Here is a 20,506-nt window from a genome sequence, read left to right on the forward strand (position 1 = left end):
CACCGCCCTCTGCGGTCAGCTAACACCTCATCCCAGCAGCTGGAATACACCTCTAATATTTTTTTTTTTTTTTTTGTCAGTGGAGCGCTCAGATCACCGCCCCCATTAGTCAGCTGACTCCCATGTCATCACCGCCCCACCCCTTCCTGTGTCTTGCCAGCTCACACAGCACACTATGTGCTCTGCCCCACTATATAAAGGGCCATGCCGGCAATCCCTGCACACACTCTATTAGCGGTGGATACCGCATTTATCCCTAGTGTCCTGGCGTACTGGTAAGTCTCTCAGCGTCACTCTGCAACTTATGGCGGTACAATTTACATGGTCTCTGTAGTAGTACATTAACAATAGATTTTTACCCTCCTCCTACAGACAGCTCTTTTGAGCCTCAGCGCCACCCATTATTCTGACTCACCGTCAGTTGGTATGTACCCCTCCTTATTACTCTCCATGTACACATAATAGCATCTTGTCTTATATTTCCATTATTATTTCACCATTACTCCACAGACCAGCCTGGTTCTGTTTCTTCCCGGCTTGTTGCTTTTTTTCCAGCATGTCTGATTGGTAGGTAGCCTTATTTAGCTCCACACACACTCGGCACCATTAGTGTCTGTGACCGTAACCCCGTTTTCTCATCTCTAGATGCAAATCCGAGTAGTCTATTGTTTTTGGGGCCATACAAGTATACAATTATACCTAGGTATGTGTTCACTGTACACCAACTCTCCCCTCGGCATATCACTTCACCGCTCGTGTTCCACAAAGTAGTCCTCTCACACTCCCTCTTGGACCTATGTCCTCAGCGTACCAACGGCTTTTCCATGTTAGAACTTGCAGCCTATGATTTAAAGAATTATGTATGTATATATATATATATATATATACACCTGTATCCACGCAAGTTGAATGTCCTCCAGGGTCATTGTTCTCTCTCCTCATTTTATGACCTGTGTCTCCGTGATGTATATACTTTTGTTTCTGTTTTGTTTTTGTCTTTCATATGTACAACACATTTATTGTTTTTTGTTCTGTATATAATTCCTTTTTTGTAGCACACTGATGAAGGTCCAGTATCGACCGAAACGTTTGTGATTTACTGTATGTAATAAATCCCCACTTTTTTGCATCACAACACCCTGGAGTGTGCTAGTCACTTTATATAATATAATAACATTGTGCTGTAGGCACTTTATAATTGGTTCCAGGGGTACACGGGCAGCAGTGGTCTGGTCAGTGGAGGACTAGTGGAAGGAGGGACCGCAGACAGGCTTCGAAGGCCTAATATAATAAAATTGTGCTGTAGGCACTTTATAATTGGTTCCAGGGGTACACGGGCAGCAGTGGTCTGGTCAGTGGAGGACTAGTGGAAGGAGGGTCCGCAGACAGGCTTCGAAGGCCTAACATAATAAAATTGGGCTGTAGACACTTTAAAATTGGTTTCAGGGGTACACGGGCAGCAGTGGTCTGGTCAGTGGAGGACTAGTGGAAGGAGGGACCGCAGACAGGCTTCGAAGGCCTAACATAATAAAATTGGGCTGTAGGCACTTTATAATTGGTTCCAGGGGTACACGGGCAGCAGTGGTCTGGTCAGTGGAGGACTAGTGGAAGAAGGGACCGCAGACAGGCTTTGAAGGCCTAATATAATAACATTGTGCTGTAGGCACTTTATAATTGGTTCCAGGGGTACACGGGCAGCAGTGGTCTGGTCAGTGGAGGACTAGTGGAAGGAGGGACCGCAGACAGGCTTCGAAGGCCTAACATAATAAAATTTGGCTGTAGGCACTTTATAATTGGTTGCAGGGGTACACGGGCAGCAGTGGTCTGGTCAGTTGAGGACAAGTGTAAGGAGGGACCGCAGACAGGCTTCGAAGGCCTAACATAATAACATTGGGCTGTAGGCACTTTAAAATTGGTTCCAGGGGTACACGGGCAGCAGTGGTCTGGTCAGTGGAGGACAAGTGTAAGGAGGGACCGCAGACAGGCTTCGAAGGCCTAACATAATAACATTGGGCTGTAGGCACTTTAAAATTGGTTCCAGGGGTACACGGGCAGTAGTGGTCTGGTCAGTGGAGGACAAGTGTAAGGAGGGACTGAAGACAGGCTTCGAAGGCCTAACATAATAACATTGGGCTGTAGGCACTTTAAAATTGGTTCCAGGGGTACACGGGCAGCAGTGGTCTGGTCAGTGGAGGACTAGTGGAAGGAGGGACCGCAGACAGGCTTCGAAGGCCTAATATAATAAAATTGTGCTGTAGGCACTTTATAATTGGTTCCAGGGGTACACGGGCAGCAGTGGTCTGGTCAGTGGAGGACTAGTGGAAGGAGGGACCGCAGACAGGCTTCGAAGGCCTAACATAATAAAATTGGTCTGTAGGCACTTTAAAATTAGTTCCAGGGGTACACGGGCAGCAGTAGACAGGTCAGTGGAGGACTAGTGGAAGGAGGGACCGCAGACAGGCGTAGTAGGCCTAATATAATAAAATTTGGCTGTAGACACTTGGAATTCTCTTGCAGGGGTACACAGGCAGCATTGGTGTTGTCAGCAGAGACCGATTGTAATGAGTGTCTGCCAGTTAGTAGTCCCAAACAATAAATACATGTTAATGTCTCGCATTACAACAAAACGAAAACACAAAAGGGTGCAATCATTAGGTACAGGGGTGGGCTCCTCTGCGTCGTTTCAGACCTAGTAATTTGGCGGAAAGTATTTACTTGGGTAAAATAGGACACTGCCCCTGACTATGTTAAGTACCATCATACATGTCAACACAATGGTATTGTCAGTGGCAGGAATTTAAGGATGTCAGCGCATAGACTAAACATTGGTGGAACTGTGAGAGATAATTGTGCAAGTGGTAGAGCAATGTTTCAGCTGGGGGTGGGGGAACTCTCTTGTGGCCGGCGGTACAGGCCCAGGGCCCCTCATGTTACAACAGTGTGTCTGACGTTGGGTGCGCACCACCACCGCCAGAGACACTTAATTGTACTATGATGGACCCAGTGGCAGTGCCGTCGACCAAAAGCGGGCACACCCACCTCTTCAGACAAACAGCACTCTCACGGGTGCTTGCGCCAAGTGGCGATACCACGGCCCCGTGTGGGGAGTTTGGCCATTTAGGGAGGTGTAAACATGTCGTATGCTGGACAATCAGCTGCTGCAAGTTATGAGATTGGTAAAGTCATTCAGAGTAGTCCACAGGCAAGACCTTTACATAGGAAAGCTAGGTGTCGGCCGGGCAAGGTGGGGCAAAAGAATTCGAAATCCAGTTATGGTTCATTTTAATGAAGGTTAGATCATCAACATTTTGGGTAGCCAGACGAGTACTTTTTTTGGTTAATATTGAACCTGCAGCACTGAATACTCTTTCTGATAGGACACTAGCTGCCGGGCAAGCAAGCTCCTGCAATGCATATTCTGCCAATTCTGGCCAGGTGTCTAATTTGGATGCCCAGTAATCAAATGGGAATGACGGTTGAGGGAGAACATCGATAAGGGATGAAAAATAGTTAGTAACCATACTGGACAAATGTTGTCTCCTGTCACTTTGAATTGATGCAGCAGTACCTGTCCTGACTGCGGTCATAGCAAAATCACTCCACAACCTGGTCAGAAAACCCCTCTGTCCAATGTCACTTCTGATTTCTGCACCTCTAACACTTCTGGTCTGCTGCCCCCTGCAGCTCGTGTGAGAACGATCACGGGCGCTGTGTGCTGGGAATGCCTGAAGCAAACGGTCAACAAGATTTGATTGTTTGGTTGCTAATATTAGTTCCAAGTTCTCATGTGGCATAATATTTTGCAATTTGCCTTTATAGCGAGGATCAAGGAGGCAGGCCAACCAGTAATCGTCATCGTTCATCATTTTAGTAATGCGTGTGTCCCTTTTGAGGATACGTAAGGCATAATCCGCCATGTGGGCCAAAGTTCCAGTTGTCAAATCTGCGGTTGTGCTTGGTTGAGGGGCAGTTTCAGGCAAATCTACGTCACTTGTGTCCCTCAAAAAACCAGAAGCCGGCCTTGCCACGCCACCAATTTCCAGTGGCCCCGGGAAAGCTTCCTCATTAAAAATATACTCATCCCAATCATCCTCCTCGTCCTCCACCTCCTCTTCGCCCGCTACCTCGTCCTGTACACTGCCCTGACCAGACAATGGCTGACTGTCATCAAGGCTTTCCTCTTCCTCTGCTGCAGACGCCTGATCCTTTATGTGCGTCAAACTTTGCATCAGCAGATGCATTAGGGGGATGCTAATGCTTATTATGGCGTTGTCTGCACTAACCAGTCGTGTGCATTCCTCAAAACACTGAAGGACTTGACACATGTCTTGTATCTTCGACCACTGCACACCTGACAACTCCATGTCTGCCATCCTACTGCCTGCCCGTGTATGTGTATCCTCACACAAAAACATAACAGCCCGCCTCTGTTCGCACAGTCTCTGAAGCATATGCAGTGTTTAGTTCCACCTTGTTGCAACGTCTATGATTAGGCGATGCTGGGGAAGGTTCAAAGACCGCTGATAGGTCTGCATACGCCTGGAGTGTACGGGCGAATGGCGGATATGTGAGCAAAGTCCGCGCACTTTGAGGAGCAGGTCGGAGAACCCCGGATAACTTTTCAGGAAGCACTGCACCACCAGGTTTAAGGTGTGAGCCAGGCAAGGAATGTGTTTCAGTTGGGAAAGGGAGATGGCAGCCATGAAATTCCTTCCGTTATCACTCACTACCTTGCCTGCCTCAAGATCTACTGTGCCCAGCCACGACTGCGTTTCTTTCTGCAAGAACTCGGACAGAACTTCCGCGGTGTGTCTGTTGTCGCCCAAACACTTCATAGCCAATACAGCCTGCTGACGCTTGCCAGTAGCTGCCCCATAATGGGACAACTGGTGTGCAACAGTGGCAGCTGCAGATGGAGTGGTTGGGCGACTGCGGTCTGTGGACGAGCTCTCGCTTCTGCAGAAGGACGAGGAGGAGGAGGAGGAGGGGGTGCGAACGCCTACAGCCAACTGTTTCCTAGACCGTGGCCTAGGCAGAACTGTCCCGAAATTGATGTCCCCTGTGGACCCTGCATCCACCACATTCACCCAGTGTGCCGTGATGGACACGTAACGTCCCTGGCCATGCCTACTGGTCCATGCATCTGTTGTCAGGTGCACCTTTGTACTCACAGATTGCCTGAGTGCATGGATGATGCGCTCTTTAACATGCTGGTGGAGGGCTGGGATGGCTTTTCTCGAAAAGAAGTGTCGACTGGGTAGCTCGTAGTGTGGTTCAGCGTAGTCCATCAGGGCTTTAAATGCTTCGCTTTCAACTAACCGGTAGGGCATCATCTCTAACGAGATTATTCTAGCTATGTGGGCGTTCAAACCCCGTGTACGCGGATGCGAGGATAAGTACTTCCTTTTTCTAACCAGAGTCTCATGTAGGCTGAGCTGGACTGGAGAGCTGGAGATCGTGGAACTAGCGGGTGTGCCGGTGGACATGGCAGACTGAGAGACGGTTGGAGATGGTATTGTTTCCGCCGGTGCCCTAGATGCAGTGTTTCCTACTACGAAACTGGTGATTCCCTGACCCTGACTGCTTTGGCCTGGCAAAAAAACCTGCACATTTACTGCAGGTGGTGCGGAAAATGTTGGCCTTACAGTGACGGAAGAGATGTAGCGTTGCTGACTAGCTTCATTGGCCGAGGGTGCTACAACCTTAAGGGACGTTTGGTAGTTAGTCCAGGCTTGCAAATGCATGGTGGTTAAATGTCTATGCATGCAACTTGTATTGAGACTTTTCAGATTCTGACCTCTGCTTAAGGTAGTTGAACATTTTTGACAGATGACTTTGCGCTGATCAATTGGATGCAGTTTAAAAAAATGCAAGACTGCACTCTTTCGAGCATCGGATCCCTTTTCAGGCATTGCAGACTGAGCTTTAACCGGATGGCCACGCGTTTTGTCCCATCTACGGGCCCGGCAGATGGAACCTGTTGCGATGTTGATGCCTGCTGCGGCCCCTCCTCCTCCGCTTCAGAACTACTGCCGCCTGCACCCTGTTCCCCCAATGGCTGCCAATCGGGGTCAACAACTGGGTCATCTATAACCTCCTCTTCTAGCTCGTGTGCAACTTCATCTGTGTCACCGTGTAAGTCGGTGGTATAGCGTTCGTGACGGGGCAACATAGTCACATCAGGGTCTGATTCTGGATCAGTACCCTGCGAGGGCAATGCTGTGGTCTGAGTCAAAGGACCAGCATAGTAGTCTGGCTGTGGCTGTGCATCAGTGCACTCCATGTCAGATTCAACTGGTAATGGGCATGGCCTGTTAACTGTTTCACTTTCTAAGCCAGGGACGGTATGTGTAAAGAGCTCCATGGAGTAACCCGTTGTGTCGCCTGCTGCATCCTTCTCTGTTGTTGTTTTTGCTGAAGAGGACAAGGAAGCAACTTGTCCCTGACCGTCAACATCCACTAACGACGCGCTGCTTTTACATTTACCAGTTTCAAAAGAGGAGGCAAAAGAGCTAGAGGCTGAGTCAGCAAGGTAAGCCAAAACTTGCTCTTGCTGCTCCGGCTTTAAAAGCGGTTTTCCTACTCCCAGAAAAGGGAGCGTTCGAGGCCTTTTGTAGCCAGACGACGAACCTGGCTCCACAGCTCCAGACTTAGGTGCAATATTTTTTTCCCACGACCATCTGATGCTCCTCTACCACTACCATCATTACCAGCTGACAATGAACGCCCACGGCCACGACCTCTTCCACCAGACTTCCTCATTGTTTTAAAAACGTAACCAAAGTAACGGTATTTGTTGCTGTCAAACAACTTACACGGTGAGCTATAACTTCAGTATGATTTAGATATCCCTTTACAGGTGGGTGAGACCGGAAGGAAAATCAGACACAATGTTACACACTCTGTTTTCGGTGGCACCAAATGAGAGAGATGCCACACACGCAGGACTGTCACTCAAGCACAAATGTCAATATTAAACTCCCACTGTTTTTTTATTTTTTTCAGGGAGAATTTAGAAACCAAATAAAAAAAAAAAAAGGCTTTCTATGGCCCACCATTTGAGAGAGAGATGGCACACCCAGGAGTCAGGACTGGCACACAAGCAGAAAGGCCAATATTAATCTCCCACTCTTTTTTTTTATTTTTTCAGGGAGAATTTCCACACCAAATAAAAAAAAATAGGCTTTCTATGGCCCACTATTTGAGAGAGAGATGGCACACCCAGGAGTCAGGACTGGCACACAAGCAGAAAGGCCAATAATAATCTCCCGCTGCTTTTTTTTTATTTTTTCAGGGAGAATTTAGAAACCAAATTAAAAAAAATGATTTTTTCAGGGAGAATTTAGAAACCAAATAAAAAAAAATAGGCTTTCTATGGCCCACTATTTGAGAGAGAGAGATGGCACACCCAGGAGTCAGGACTGGCACACAAGCAGAAACGCCAATATTAATCTCCCACTGTGTTTTTATTTTTTCAGGGAGAATTTAGAAACCAAATAAAAAAAAATAGGCTTTCTATGGCCCACTATTTGAGAGAGAGAGATGGCACACCCAGGAGTCAGGACTGGCACACAAGCAGAAAGGCCAATATTAATCTCCCACTGTTTTTTTTTATTTTTTCAGGGAGAATTTAGAAACCAAATAAAAAAATTTGATTTTTTCAGGGAGAATTTAGAAACCAAATAAAAAAAAAAATAGGCTTTCTATGGCCCACTATTTGAGAGAGAGAGATGGCACACCCAGGAGTCAGGACTGGCACACAAGCAGAAAGGCCAATATTAATCTCCCACTGTTTTTTTTTATTTTTTCAGGGAGAATTTAGAAACTAAATAAAAAAAAATAGGCTTTCTATGGCCCACTATTTGAGAGAGAGAGATGGCACACCCAGGAGTCAGGACTGGCACACAAGCAGAAAGGCCAATATTAATCTCCCACTGTTTTTTTTTTATTTTTTCAGGGAGAATTTAGAAACCAAATAAAAAAAAATAGGCTTTCTATGGCCCACTATTTGAGAGAGAGAGAGATGGCACACCCAGGAGTCAGGACTGGCACACAAGCAGAAAGGCCAATATTAATCTCCCACTGTTTTTTTTTTATTTTTTCAGGGAGAATTTAGAAACCAAATAAAAAAAAATGATTTTTTCAGGGAGAATTTAGAAACCAAATAAAAAAAAGAAATAGGCTTTCTATGGCCCACTATTTGAGAGAGAGAGATGGCACACCCAGGAGTCAGGACTGGCACACAAGCAGAAAGGCCAATATTAATCTCCCACTGTTTTTTTTAATTTTTTCAGGGAGAATTTAGAAACCAAATAAAAAAAAATTGATTTTTTCAGGGAGAATTTAGAAACCAAATAAAAAAAAATAGGCTTTCTATGGCCCACTATTTGAGAGAGAGAGATGGCACACCCAGGAGTCAGGACTGGCACACAAGCAGAAAGGCCAATATTAATCTCCCACTGTTTTTTTTTATTTTTTTCAGGGAGAATTTAGAAACCAAATAAAAAAAATTGATTTTTTCAGGGAGAATTTAGAAACCAAATAAAAAAAAATATAGGCTTTCTATGGCCCACTATTTGAGAGAGAGAGATGGCACACCCAGGAGTCAGGACTGGCACACAAGCAGAAAGGCCAATATTAATCTCCCACTGTTTTTTTTTATTTTTTCAGGGAGAATTTAGAAACCAAATAAAAAAAAAAATAGGCCTTCTATGGCCCACTATTTGAGAGAGAGAGATGGCACACCCAGGAGTCAGGACTGGCACAAAAGCAGAAAGGCCAATATTAATTTCCCGCTGTTTTTTTTTTTCAGGGAGAATTTATAAACCCCCCCCAAAAAAACCAGAAAAATAAAAAGGCTTTCTATGGCCCACTATGTGAGAGAGATGGCACACACAGGGATGGCACTCTAGCAGAAATGCCAATCTTAATCTCCCACAACTTATTTTTTTAGGGAGAATTAAAAAAAAAAAACAGGGACTGTCCTACAATTACTATCTCCCTGCAGTAATCTCAGCCAGGTATGGCAGTCAGCAATAAGGAGTGGACTGATGCACAAATTAAATAAAAAGTGTGGACAAACAAAAAAGATTGCTGTGCAGAAAGGAAGGAACAACAGGATTTGTGCTTTGAAAAAAGCAGTTGGTTTGCACAGCGGCGTACACACAGCAATGCAGCTATCAGGGAGCCTTCTAGGGCAGCCCAATGAGCTACAGCGCTGAGGAAAAAAAATGTAGCTTCCACTTTCCCTGCAAACAAAAGGTGGTGTTGGACAGTGGAAATCGCTACAGCACAAGCGGTTTGGTGGTTAATGGACCCTGCCTAACGCTATCCCTGCTTCTGACGAAGCGGCAGCAACCTCTCCCTAGGCTCAGATCAGCAGCAGTAACATGGCGGTCGGCGGGAACGCCTCTTTATAGCCCCTGTGACGCCGCAGACAGCAAGCCAATCACTGCAATGCCCTTCTGTAAGATGGTGGGGACCAGGACCTATGTCATCACACTGCCCACACTCTGCGTCCACCTTCATTGGCTGAGAAATGAGTCTTTTCGCGTCATTGAAACGCGACTTTGGCGCGAAAGTCGCGTACCACATGGCCGACCCCACACAGGGGTCGGGTCGGGTTTCATGAAACCCGACTTTGCCAAAAGTCAGTGACTTTTGAAAATGAACGATCCGTTTCGCTCAACCCTATTGGACACAGTAGGTTCTGGTGTGGAGCCGTCGCTATCCGTCGGTGGCACAATGGTAGAAGCTGACACTTCCGTGTCTCAGCGTGGTGAAAAGATCCCTGATACACCGTATAATATTGTATGAAATGCTACACCACAGAGATATTAACTATCTTTGACCTAGGCTTCATTAAATGGGCGACTATGTGATCAAGGCTATTAACTGGCCGAAACTTCATTTTGCCTGTCGCTTCAACAATCACTATTAATAAATTTTCACTTGAAGCATAATTTTCAACTCGTACGTGTGCAGTAATTTTTTTTAACTATTTTGAAGTACTGTGGCCTTGATTGCATTGGCCACATTCAATTATGAACTAGGGGCTCAGCGGAAAGTATTGGAGACCGACCGCTGCGACCAGAAGACGGACTACAGTTGCTTGCAGGACAGGGGTGGACACTGATAGCTTGAGTCCCCTGTGCAAGAAATGTGTCTTGGCCCCCCTCCTTTTATGGTGACAAAGTTTTACATATACATATACATGTATATATATATATATATATATATATATATCCACACAATATTACATAGTCTCCTTTATTATGTATATTGCCGTTCCTTATACAGTGCCCTCTCTTGCTATGTACAGCACCATCCCTTACATATTGCATTATATAGAGCCCTGTTTTTCATTACAAACCGTCCTCTCTTGTTACATATATAATGCAATGATCACTGATGGAGCATGGGAAAGCTTCTTTTCCAATGATGGAGATAATGGACTGGTAGTCTGGTCATCGGCTCCTCCATCAGCAGTCACTTTATATCTAAAAACAGAGTGGACTATGTAATAAAAGAGGGCACTGTGAATAACAAAAATAACAAGAATACACTATGTAAGAGACAGCACTGTTCATAACAGCATAGGAAGCTATATAATAAGGGATGGCATCATATACAACTAAAGAGGATCTTATGTAATAAAGGACAGAGTTATACATAAAAAGAGAAAACTGTAGCTAAGGATGGTGTTAAACATAATAAGTGAGTAAACTATATACTAAGGGACTGTGCAATGCATAAAAAGTGAGTACACTATATACTAGAGGGCTGTGCTATGTATAATAAGTGAGTACACTATATACTAAGGGACTGTGTTAAACATAATAAGCGATAATAACATTTTCCTCCACCTCCCCCTGTTCCTAAAGCCATTATAAATCCCCCTTCCTCCCTTCCCAATCCCGCACACCCCTCATTGTACTCCTCCCCCGCATCCCATTATGGTCCTCTCTCGCACCGGCATCATTGCTTTCTCCCCCAGCAAACTCATCATTGTCCTTTCCACCACCTCTAGCATTGCTTTCTCCCCCACCACCCCATCATTGCCCATTCCACCACCTCCATCATTGCCTTCTTCCCCACCACCCCCATAATTGTCCTTTCCACCACCTCTATCATTGCTTTCTCTCCCAACACCCCATCATTGCCCATTCCACCACCTCTACCATTGCCTTCTCTCCCACCACCCCCATCATTGCCCTTTCCACCACCTCTATTAATGCTTTTTCCCTCACCCACACCATCATTGCCCATTACACCACCTCCATCATTGCGTTCTCCCCCACCACCCCATCACTGTCCATTACACCACCTCCATCATTTCCTCCTCCTCTATCACCCCCATCATTGCGCTTTCCACCATCATTGTCCTTTAGACCATCTCTATCATTGCTTTCTCCCCCACCCGCCCCATCTTTGCCCATTACACCACCTCCATCCTTGCCTTTTCCCCACCACCCCCATCATTGCCCAATCCACCACCTCCATCATTTCCTCCTTTGCACATCCCCCATTATTGCCCTTTCCACCACGACCATCACTGACCTTTCCACCACCAACATCATTGCTTTTTCCCCACCACCCACATCATTGCCCTTTCCACCACCTCCATCATTGCTTTCTCCCCCACCACCCCATCATTATCCTTTCCACCACCTCTATCATTGCTTCCTCCCCCACCACCCCATCATTGCCTTCTTCCCCACCGCCTCCATCATTGCCTCCTTCATCACCACCCCATCATTGTCCTTTCCACTGCCACCATCATTGCCTTCTCCCCATCATTGCTCATTCCACCACCTCCATCATTTTTTCCTCCCCCACATACCCATCATTGCTCTTTCCACAACCACCATCAGTGCCTTTTCGCCCACTACCCCCATCATTGCCCATTCCACCACCTCCATCATTTCCCCCTCCCCACCACCACATTATTGCCCTGTCGACCACCAACATCGTTGTTCTTTCCACCACTTCTAATATTGCCTTCTCCCCCACAACCACCATCATTGCAAATTCCACCACCTCCAGCATTTTCTTTCTCCCCCACCCCCATTATTGCCCTTTTCCCACCTTCATCATTAATTTCTGCCCCACCACCCCATAATTGCCCTCTCCATCACCCCCATCATTGACTTCTCCCCATCATTGCCCTCTCTTCCACCTACACACACAGAGAAACAAAGCACCATTTACCTATCTGCATGTTCCGCCACGGTGCTACGCACACACACATCACAGCTCCTCTCTACACAAACACACACACACATATGTACACGTATATACACACACACACACAGCACCTCTCACTTTTCCGCAAGCCCTCCCGCGTTAGCAGCTTCCTCTCTCTGGTACAGCCGCGGCGACACTGAATGATGATGTCATTCAGCCGCGCCGCTGACTGCTGTCCTGTATGAGACAGGAAGCGTGGCAGGATGGGATCGCTGTAGCTCCGCTGCCATTTTCTCTTGTAGGCAGCGGAGCTGCAGGGATCTCTCCCAGCCCACTGCACATGAGGGCAATCTGGCCAGGGGGCCTCCCAGAGCCTGGGGCTGCATAAACAGGCCAGATTGCCCTCATTATTAGACTCCCTGCAGGGCCCCCCCCCGGAGCCTCTGGCAGCACCAGCTGCACATGCGGTACGTCCGCCCCTGCTGCAGGACCACATTGGACAAGCACCACGCCGGCCGTTGTTGGCACTACTGACTCCCAAGCATCATCTGCAGCCGGAGGAACATCTGACCCGATATGTGTTTGAAAGAACTGCCATTACCACATTCATTGTTCATTAACACTGCATATCCATTACAATGTAACTGTTTATTCCCTCATTTAGCTGTTTGCCTCTCTGCATGGAGTATCCCACTGTTAAATTAAATTGTCACTGCATCCCACAACCTTCTCACATTAACATGTGCATAGCAGTCTGTTAATATAGAGAGGAACGTGTAAATGTAAGAGGGATGTGTACGACCGCTAGAGTATTATATGTGACTGTTAAAAGAAGTGTGAGGTACCCTGCAGGTGAGCTGAATGGTGACTGAATGTAAAAATGTAAAATAATATGATCATTGTAGACATACAGCTGTAACAAACATTAATTTAATGTGATACATTTCATTTGCGTGTGATGTAATAAAGGTCTCCGACAGGAAAAATTTTTTTTCTAGACATTGATTGATTAAAAACAATGAACAGATGCATACCCACCTTTCAGAACCCCTGCAAATCCAAAACCATATACTGTACTCCGGATGTGTCTTCCAAGCACCAGAAGCGATGTCTGCCTCATTTAAGAGTCCCTGCACCTCTGCAGCATGTACAGTATTTGTTGCAGTGGTCAAGTGAGTAAAACACTCTTCTAGTTACCAACCGCTGCAGACAATTGAAGGATGTAACAGTGCTAGGACTTGCGAAGAGGGCAGACACCGTTTCAAGAGGTGACAATGACCTCAGGGGTGGCCTGTGTTGGACACACAGGGAATCTCTTAAGCTAACCATTAGACATGTTGCTTATTACAGTAATGAATATGCGGCTCCACCCCTATGAGAGGTGGAGCTGCATATTCATCACTGCAATGTGCGGCACCACGTGACCGCTCATACAGGACAAGCAGCGACGCTGAGAGGATGTAAGCACCGAGGGAGCTGGGTAAGTATTTTAATGCCAGCGGGGGCGGGGGGGGGGGGGCGGGAGAGGGGGAACAGGGGGTGGGAGGGGGCAGATTACCGGCAACTTTATTTTAAAAACAAAAATAAATAACAATAAAAAGATTATTCATTCCTTCTTTCCAGCAAACGCTGCTGGAGAGAAGAAATGAATGGGGCTTCAGCACCACACGCGGGGGGGGGACAGCGCTTACAGTAGCGCTGTCTCCTGCAAGGCACACGGACTGCACACGGACAACATACGTGTTTTACATGGACCCATTGACTTTAATGGGTCCGTGTGATCCGTGCGCTCCCATGAACACTGACATGTCTCCGTGTTTTCCAAACGGATACACGGTCCATGAAAACACGCTGACATATGCAGAGACACATTGATTTTAATGTGTCTACGTGAGTCAGTGTCTCCGGTACATGAGGAAACTGTCACCTCACGTACCGGAGCCACTGATGTGTGAAACCGACCTTAGGGGCATTTGTGTATTTTTTTCTTAAAAAAATAAAAACAAACAATAGGAAAAAAGGAATTACACCCTCCTGTTTATGGAGGCTTCTATGTAGATCTATCAACATGAATAGCTTCAGAAATTGAACTAATTCCTTTTGCAGGTTTTCTGTAGCCCCTTATAACACTTTTTACACATCTCCTTTGCGGTGTGTTATTGTATTATCACTGACAAATCTAGCTGGTATTTGGCTGAGTTGACCTAGATTTGCTGGCTTAATACATCCATAACCCTGAGCAAACAATATATAGAACATCTGGCTTTGTGGAATTACATTGTATTCACAGTTTGTTGCTACAATACTGAGAATTGAAAAATAAATTAAAATGCTAATGTTTTAGTAAAAAAAAGATTTCTACTAGAAAAAGAGTTAAGAAAAAAAAAATAACAGCTTTTGAGCTCTCTCAAGACATGTAGCTATGTCCCAGCCAAGAAAAATGGTGGTAAATTGCAAACAGGTGTCTCAGTTTCCTATGTCTTCAAAAGTTGCTTTGTATGCATTCGGTGCGCACAGGGAGCAGAAATCATAACAGTTGTAGACAATTTTTACTGTACATAAGAAACTGTGAGTTTAGTTTCTTACAAAAATATGTTATAAAAAATGGATATTAGCTGATAAAACACACACTATGCAGATATATACAAAGCCCAATCCTGTAGACTGTAAATAGATTTCCCAAGGGTATAAGGGTATGTGCACACATTGCGGATTTGGCTGCAGATCCGCAGCAGTTTTCCATGCGGTGTACAGTACCATGTAAACCAATGGAAAATCAAATCTGCAGTGCACATGCTGCGGAAAATTCCACGCGGAAACGCTGCAGTTTATTTTCCGCAGCATGTAAATTCTTTTTGTGGATTCCACAGCGTTTTACGCCTATTCCATAATAGGAATCCGCAGGTGTAAAAATGCAGGTGAAATCCGCACAAAATCTGCATAAAATCAGCAGATAATTCTTGTTGAATCCGCAGATAAAACACAGTGCGTTTTACCTGCGGATTCTGCAGAATCGATGGGAAAAAATCTGCAATTTAATCCGCACCCTGTGCACATAACCTCAGTCTGTCTTGGTGCTGCACGATCAGGGACAGCTGCCCATACTCACAGGCTGTTCCTGTGTAAGCAATAAAAGGGGGTAGGGTGACAGGACCCTCTTCATTCTGCCAGATACAGCAGAAATCAGACTCTCACTAATAAAATATTAACCCCTTAACCACCTCTGACATGCATTAAAACAGCGGCCGTCAAGGGTACTTATTTCCTCAGCATCACTTTAAAATGACCGGAATACGGTTGTAGCGCTGCCCAGTGCCTCGGCTATCAGGGGTAGCCGAGACCCTGGAGAACATGATCAGGATGGATTTCCCTGTGTCTGATTACGTGATCTATGTTATTCAGTGAATAACGGCGACCACTAAAAAAATAAAAGTGTGCCTGCTGTTTCAATAATTTCTCTCTCTTGTGACATTATATACATGTCCCTCTTGATCCATCCTCTGGCCCAGCATCTTCATCCTTGGAAAAATGGAAAAAAAATTGTCCGGTGCATGCGCAGTGTACTCGCCGAGATCTGTCGGCCATTACACGGTAAATTAAACAATAAAAATGATGATATGACGGCTAGTGTGGAGCACAAGTGCTCGCTACTCGAGTTTGCATCAGGTGGTCGGGTATGCAGATCCTGCATTTTTTTTGGGTGTCTAACAGCCACAAAACATGCAGGGTGGGGACTCAAGCATCACATTTGAGCATCCACGATATTAGTTGTATATTCAATGACCTGATGTAAACTGGAGTAGTGAGCACTTGCTCTTAACACTAATGGCGACATATTCAATATGATGATCTAATGTTATCAATTTCTGTGTCATATCTGTGGGTTCAAAATACTCACTATACCTCTGGATAAAATCCTTGAGGGGTGTGGTTTCCAAAATGGGGTCATTTGAGAGAGGTTTACACTGTTTAGGCATATCAGGGGCTCTCCAAACGCAAAATGGCATCTGCTAATTTTACATTGAAAAAATCAAATGGCGCTCCGCCCCATTTGAGCTCTGCTATGCTCACAAACAGTAGATTCCCCCCACAAATAAAGTATTAACGCACCCAGGAGAAATTGCACAACAAACTTTGGGGTCTATTTTCTCCTGTTTCTCTTGTGAAAATAAAAAAGTTTGGGTCTAAATAAAAATTTTTGTGAAAAAAATTAAATGTTCATTTTTTCCTTCCACATTGCTTCAGTTACTATGAAGCATCTGTAGGGTTACTAAACTTCTTGAACGGTCGCTGTGTGGGCACTTCTGACATTCCCACTTCACCAGTAATCATCTTTCTGGCTTCCAGCTAACCATTTGATTTGTGATCTTCCGACATGGTGGAATTCCACTCTGCACATGTTGCAGTGACTGTGGCAGCACCAACGAGCCCTGATGCAACATGTCCTTTTGCATAGCATGGGCCAACTCAGTTGGGTTCATGGTGCAAATCATGCTTGTGGAGTGGGCACAGAAGAAGGATCTCTGCACCGTTCTGCACAGTGCTTGAAATGGCTACTAAGATGGTTAACGCTGACGATGCCAGCACCAGCATCACTATTTTGGTCATCTACATGGACGAGCACACTTTGAATAGTCTGTGTGAGGAGGTGGTGGTCCCAGAGGAAGAGTTGGAAGCAGAATAGGATGTGGAAGGGATAAAAATATCTCAATTTTCCGGACTGTCGTTGCACAGGCGGATGCCATGGGAGGGTGTCTTACAGCGATCGAGGGGAGCTCATGGTGCCAGATAAACTGCTAGTGAAGGTGCTATAGCCGAGGAACAAATAGAGGAGGGCGAGGCAGTTTTTACATTCATATGTTCAGAATTTGGTCAGTATTTTAAATCAGTATTTGTAAGCCAAAATGTGGAGTGGGTGAAAAATACAGAAATGGTGCACGTGTGTCTATTGTACTTTTCCTCTGATGTTTCCACTCTTGATTTTGGCTTACAAGTACTGATGGGAAATAAGAACTAAATACTGAATGTGTGATCGTGGCTTCAGATGAATGCATTTGGTGGAAAGCAAATCTTTATCAACAGAAATATACAGATGGGCATTGGAGAAAATCCAAAGATACTGTTCTAAAGAGTGATTGACCCTCTCATTTAGTTTATTAATTTGGTTGCTGAAGTCAGAGCACGAGTCTAAGAATATTTTGAGGATGTTGAACCATCCAGAATCTTGAAAGAAACTGTACACCTGGGGTCAGAAATAAGACAAGCATGGAGGCTGTCAAAGTGGAAAATTTCTGTTAAGAAAACTTGAGTCTGCTGTGGAGCAGATGTATGAACAGGTACAGTGACAAAAAGACACAGTTTGGAAAACTGAACCACTATTATCCAGGTAGCAGTGAACCATTAAGCCTCAGGAAGGTCAGTGATAAAGTCCATAGAAATTTTAACAGAGGTTTGTTGTGGACTAGGTAATGGCTGCAGGGGACCAAAAGGTGCTTGACAAGAAGATTTGATTTGGGTACAATGAAAGCAAAATGCTTCAAACGTTTTAACATCCAGACTCCACATACAGTGGACCATCAATAGAAACAGGAGAGAAAATAAGCAGTTTGTTTAACTCAAAGGTGACACTGACCACAGAAGAGTTAAGAATGAGCCTACGATAAGACCTTAGCAAGTATAGTATTAGTTGACAAAGAGGTAAAGGTAAGAATATGTGCACAGTCAATTACATATGAGGGTACTTCCTCACAGGAATCAGATATAGGAAGAGAACATCAGCTCTGCGGTTCTATCCAGCTGCATGATAGGTCAGAATGAAGTTGAACTGATAGAAGAAAAGTGACCACCAGATTAGACAAGGATTTAGTCAACGGTAGATTGTAGATATTTCACATTTTTAAAGTTTGTAAATGGTTATTGATAACATAGCTTATTTAAGAAGGGTCATAAAGGAGCAATCAAGTTCTGTATGTAATACTTTTCAGATTTATAATTTTAAAATAATTAAAAGATTATGTATTAATATCTTTACACTTTACAAATACTTGCTTCTTTGTGTTGATATATCATATAAAATCCTCACAAAATACTGTTAAAACATTCTTTTTCTCTCATCATTCTAGCATTTGGCAATTATTAATATTTATGGTAATCATAGTTGACCTAAAGCATGAAAGGTTTATTTTGATTTCATTTTAGATATTGAGAAAAACATGCATATGTGTCTTTTATATAGTTTATGTACACTTCTAGTTTCAACTGTATATAAATATTGTGGTGCAGTGACCAATATTACAGCCAGGTGGCGGTGCATGTGCACTTCAAGATGCAATTGGAGGCATAGTTGTGATGAGACAAAGTCTGGCAGAATTGTAGATGGCCGGTATGTGTGTCGCAGAGGAGGACACTCTGCTCTGTCAGTCTAAAGTTATGTTGTGGTCTGGGGCCTGTAGTCCCACATGTAAATGTGTAAGTTCTAATGGGAGATTGGCAAGGCTAGTTATGTGAGATGGGCAGGACAAACTAGCCACACACACCCACACTCCCACCCAAGGGAGTGGTTACGGGTATGTAAAGTGACCAGGGTGTGGGTCACATGGTTCCTGTGTTTGGATCTGAATGGTCCAAGGGCAAGGCCCAGGAAGCCTGTGTTGGAAATCCTGGGAATTCCTGAATAGCACATGGTTGGGCTTTGGCACTGAGTAGCCTGTGTGCTGTAGGTCCTTGACGGTCAGTGTTGGAGGCTCCTGGGAGTGGAGTCATCCTGGAAGCACTGTGAGACCGTCGACCTGGATGGTCAGTGTTGGAGGCTCCTGGGAGTGGTGTCATCCTGGAAGCACTGTGAGACCATCGACCTGGACGGTCCTGTTGTGGACCTTGGACTGACGTGGAGTCAACCTGTGGAGCAGGAGCTCCCAAGAGGTAACCCCTTGTATTGGGAAAGGAACTGTGTGCGCTAACATAGGACAGTTGCTGAACTGTGCAATCACCCGGTGACTGGAGAGATACCAATGTGACCACTGAAGGATTTGTAAAGCCATATATGATGAACTAAAGGACTATGTGAGGTCTGTGATATGTAACATGGCCTACAGTGGTTTATGCTGAGAGTATAATAAACCACATGGACTGTTTATCTGAAAAAAGCGTGCCTGTCTATGATTATTCTGCTGCCAAGCAAGTGTCCCCCAAGACACGTAGTGGGTGAAAAGCTACAATTGGTGGAGAATGCGGGCAGAACGGTTCCCCAATACAATTATCAGCTTGCTGTGGCTCGGTGGGGTCACGAAGCTTGCTGTGGATCGGTGGGTCAGAGAAATTGTGTTTGTGCTGTAATGCTGTAACTCGGTGGGGTTACGACGGTGACAAGCGTCTTGCTGTAACTCGGTGGGGTTACGAAGGTGACAAGTGTCTTGCTGTGGATCGGCGGGTCCACGAAGTCTGCGGTGGAGCAGTACAGAGCATTGTGGAGTGCAGCTGCAGTTGCAGCAAGAGGTTCAGCAGCAGCGGCTTGTGATTATCAGCAGGAGCTGGAGAATTGAGAAAAAAAAATATTATTTTTTTTGCAGACTCTTAAAGGGCCAGTGCGACCCAAAGAGACGTGTGTGAACTCGTGCCTGAGAGAACTGTTGGGTGTACCCCAGAAAAGGTGTGGTGTCCCTAATAGGGTGGTGTCCCCCAAAAAGGGGGCGGTAACCCAAACAGGGATGGTTGTTAAAAATGGGGTGGAGTCCCCAAAGGGGGCGGTATCCCAAAAAGGCGTAGTTGCCCAAAAGGTGGTGGAGTACCAAAAGGGGTAGTGACCCTAAAAGGGGCAGATTCCCAAAAGGGGGCGGTAACCCAAATAGAGGTGGTGGCAGGAAAAGAGGCGGCAGTGAATGCATCATTGAACTGTGGCCTGGGGCAATTGTACTATGTGTGTCCAATCTGCTCTATGAACTACCCACCCAGCGAGAGGTTACGTGGGTGTGTACTTGAATTGAACGCAGACGTAGAAGAGGTATTTGGTCTGGTCGATTCGTGGAATTCGGTGACCCTAGTAAGGGCTGTAAAAGATAAATTTGTAATATCTGAAAGGAAGATTAAGGTCACATGCATCCATGGAGACACTAAGATTTATTCAGTGGCCTTGGTGCAACTCGAAACGGTCAGGGGTCATTCAAGTCTGGAGGCCGCCATAGTTCCAAACTTACCTTGTCTGGTGATAGTAGGCCGGGACTGTAAGTTGTTCCCGAATTTGTGGAAGCAGGGTGTTCCTCTACAGCAGGAGGATGGAAGTCTCTCTGTTGTTGCAGGGGCATACGTTAAGTCAGAAAAACAT

Source organism: Ranitomeya imitator, chromosome 6 (assembly GCF_032444005.1).
Source record: "Ranitomeya imitator isolate aRanImi1 chromosome 6, aRanImi1.pri, whole genome shotgun sequence".
NCBI classification, from domain to species: domain Eukaryota; kingdom Metazoa; phylum Chordata; class Amphibia; order Anura; family Dendrobatidae; genus Ranitomeya; species Ranitomeya imitator.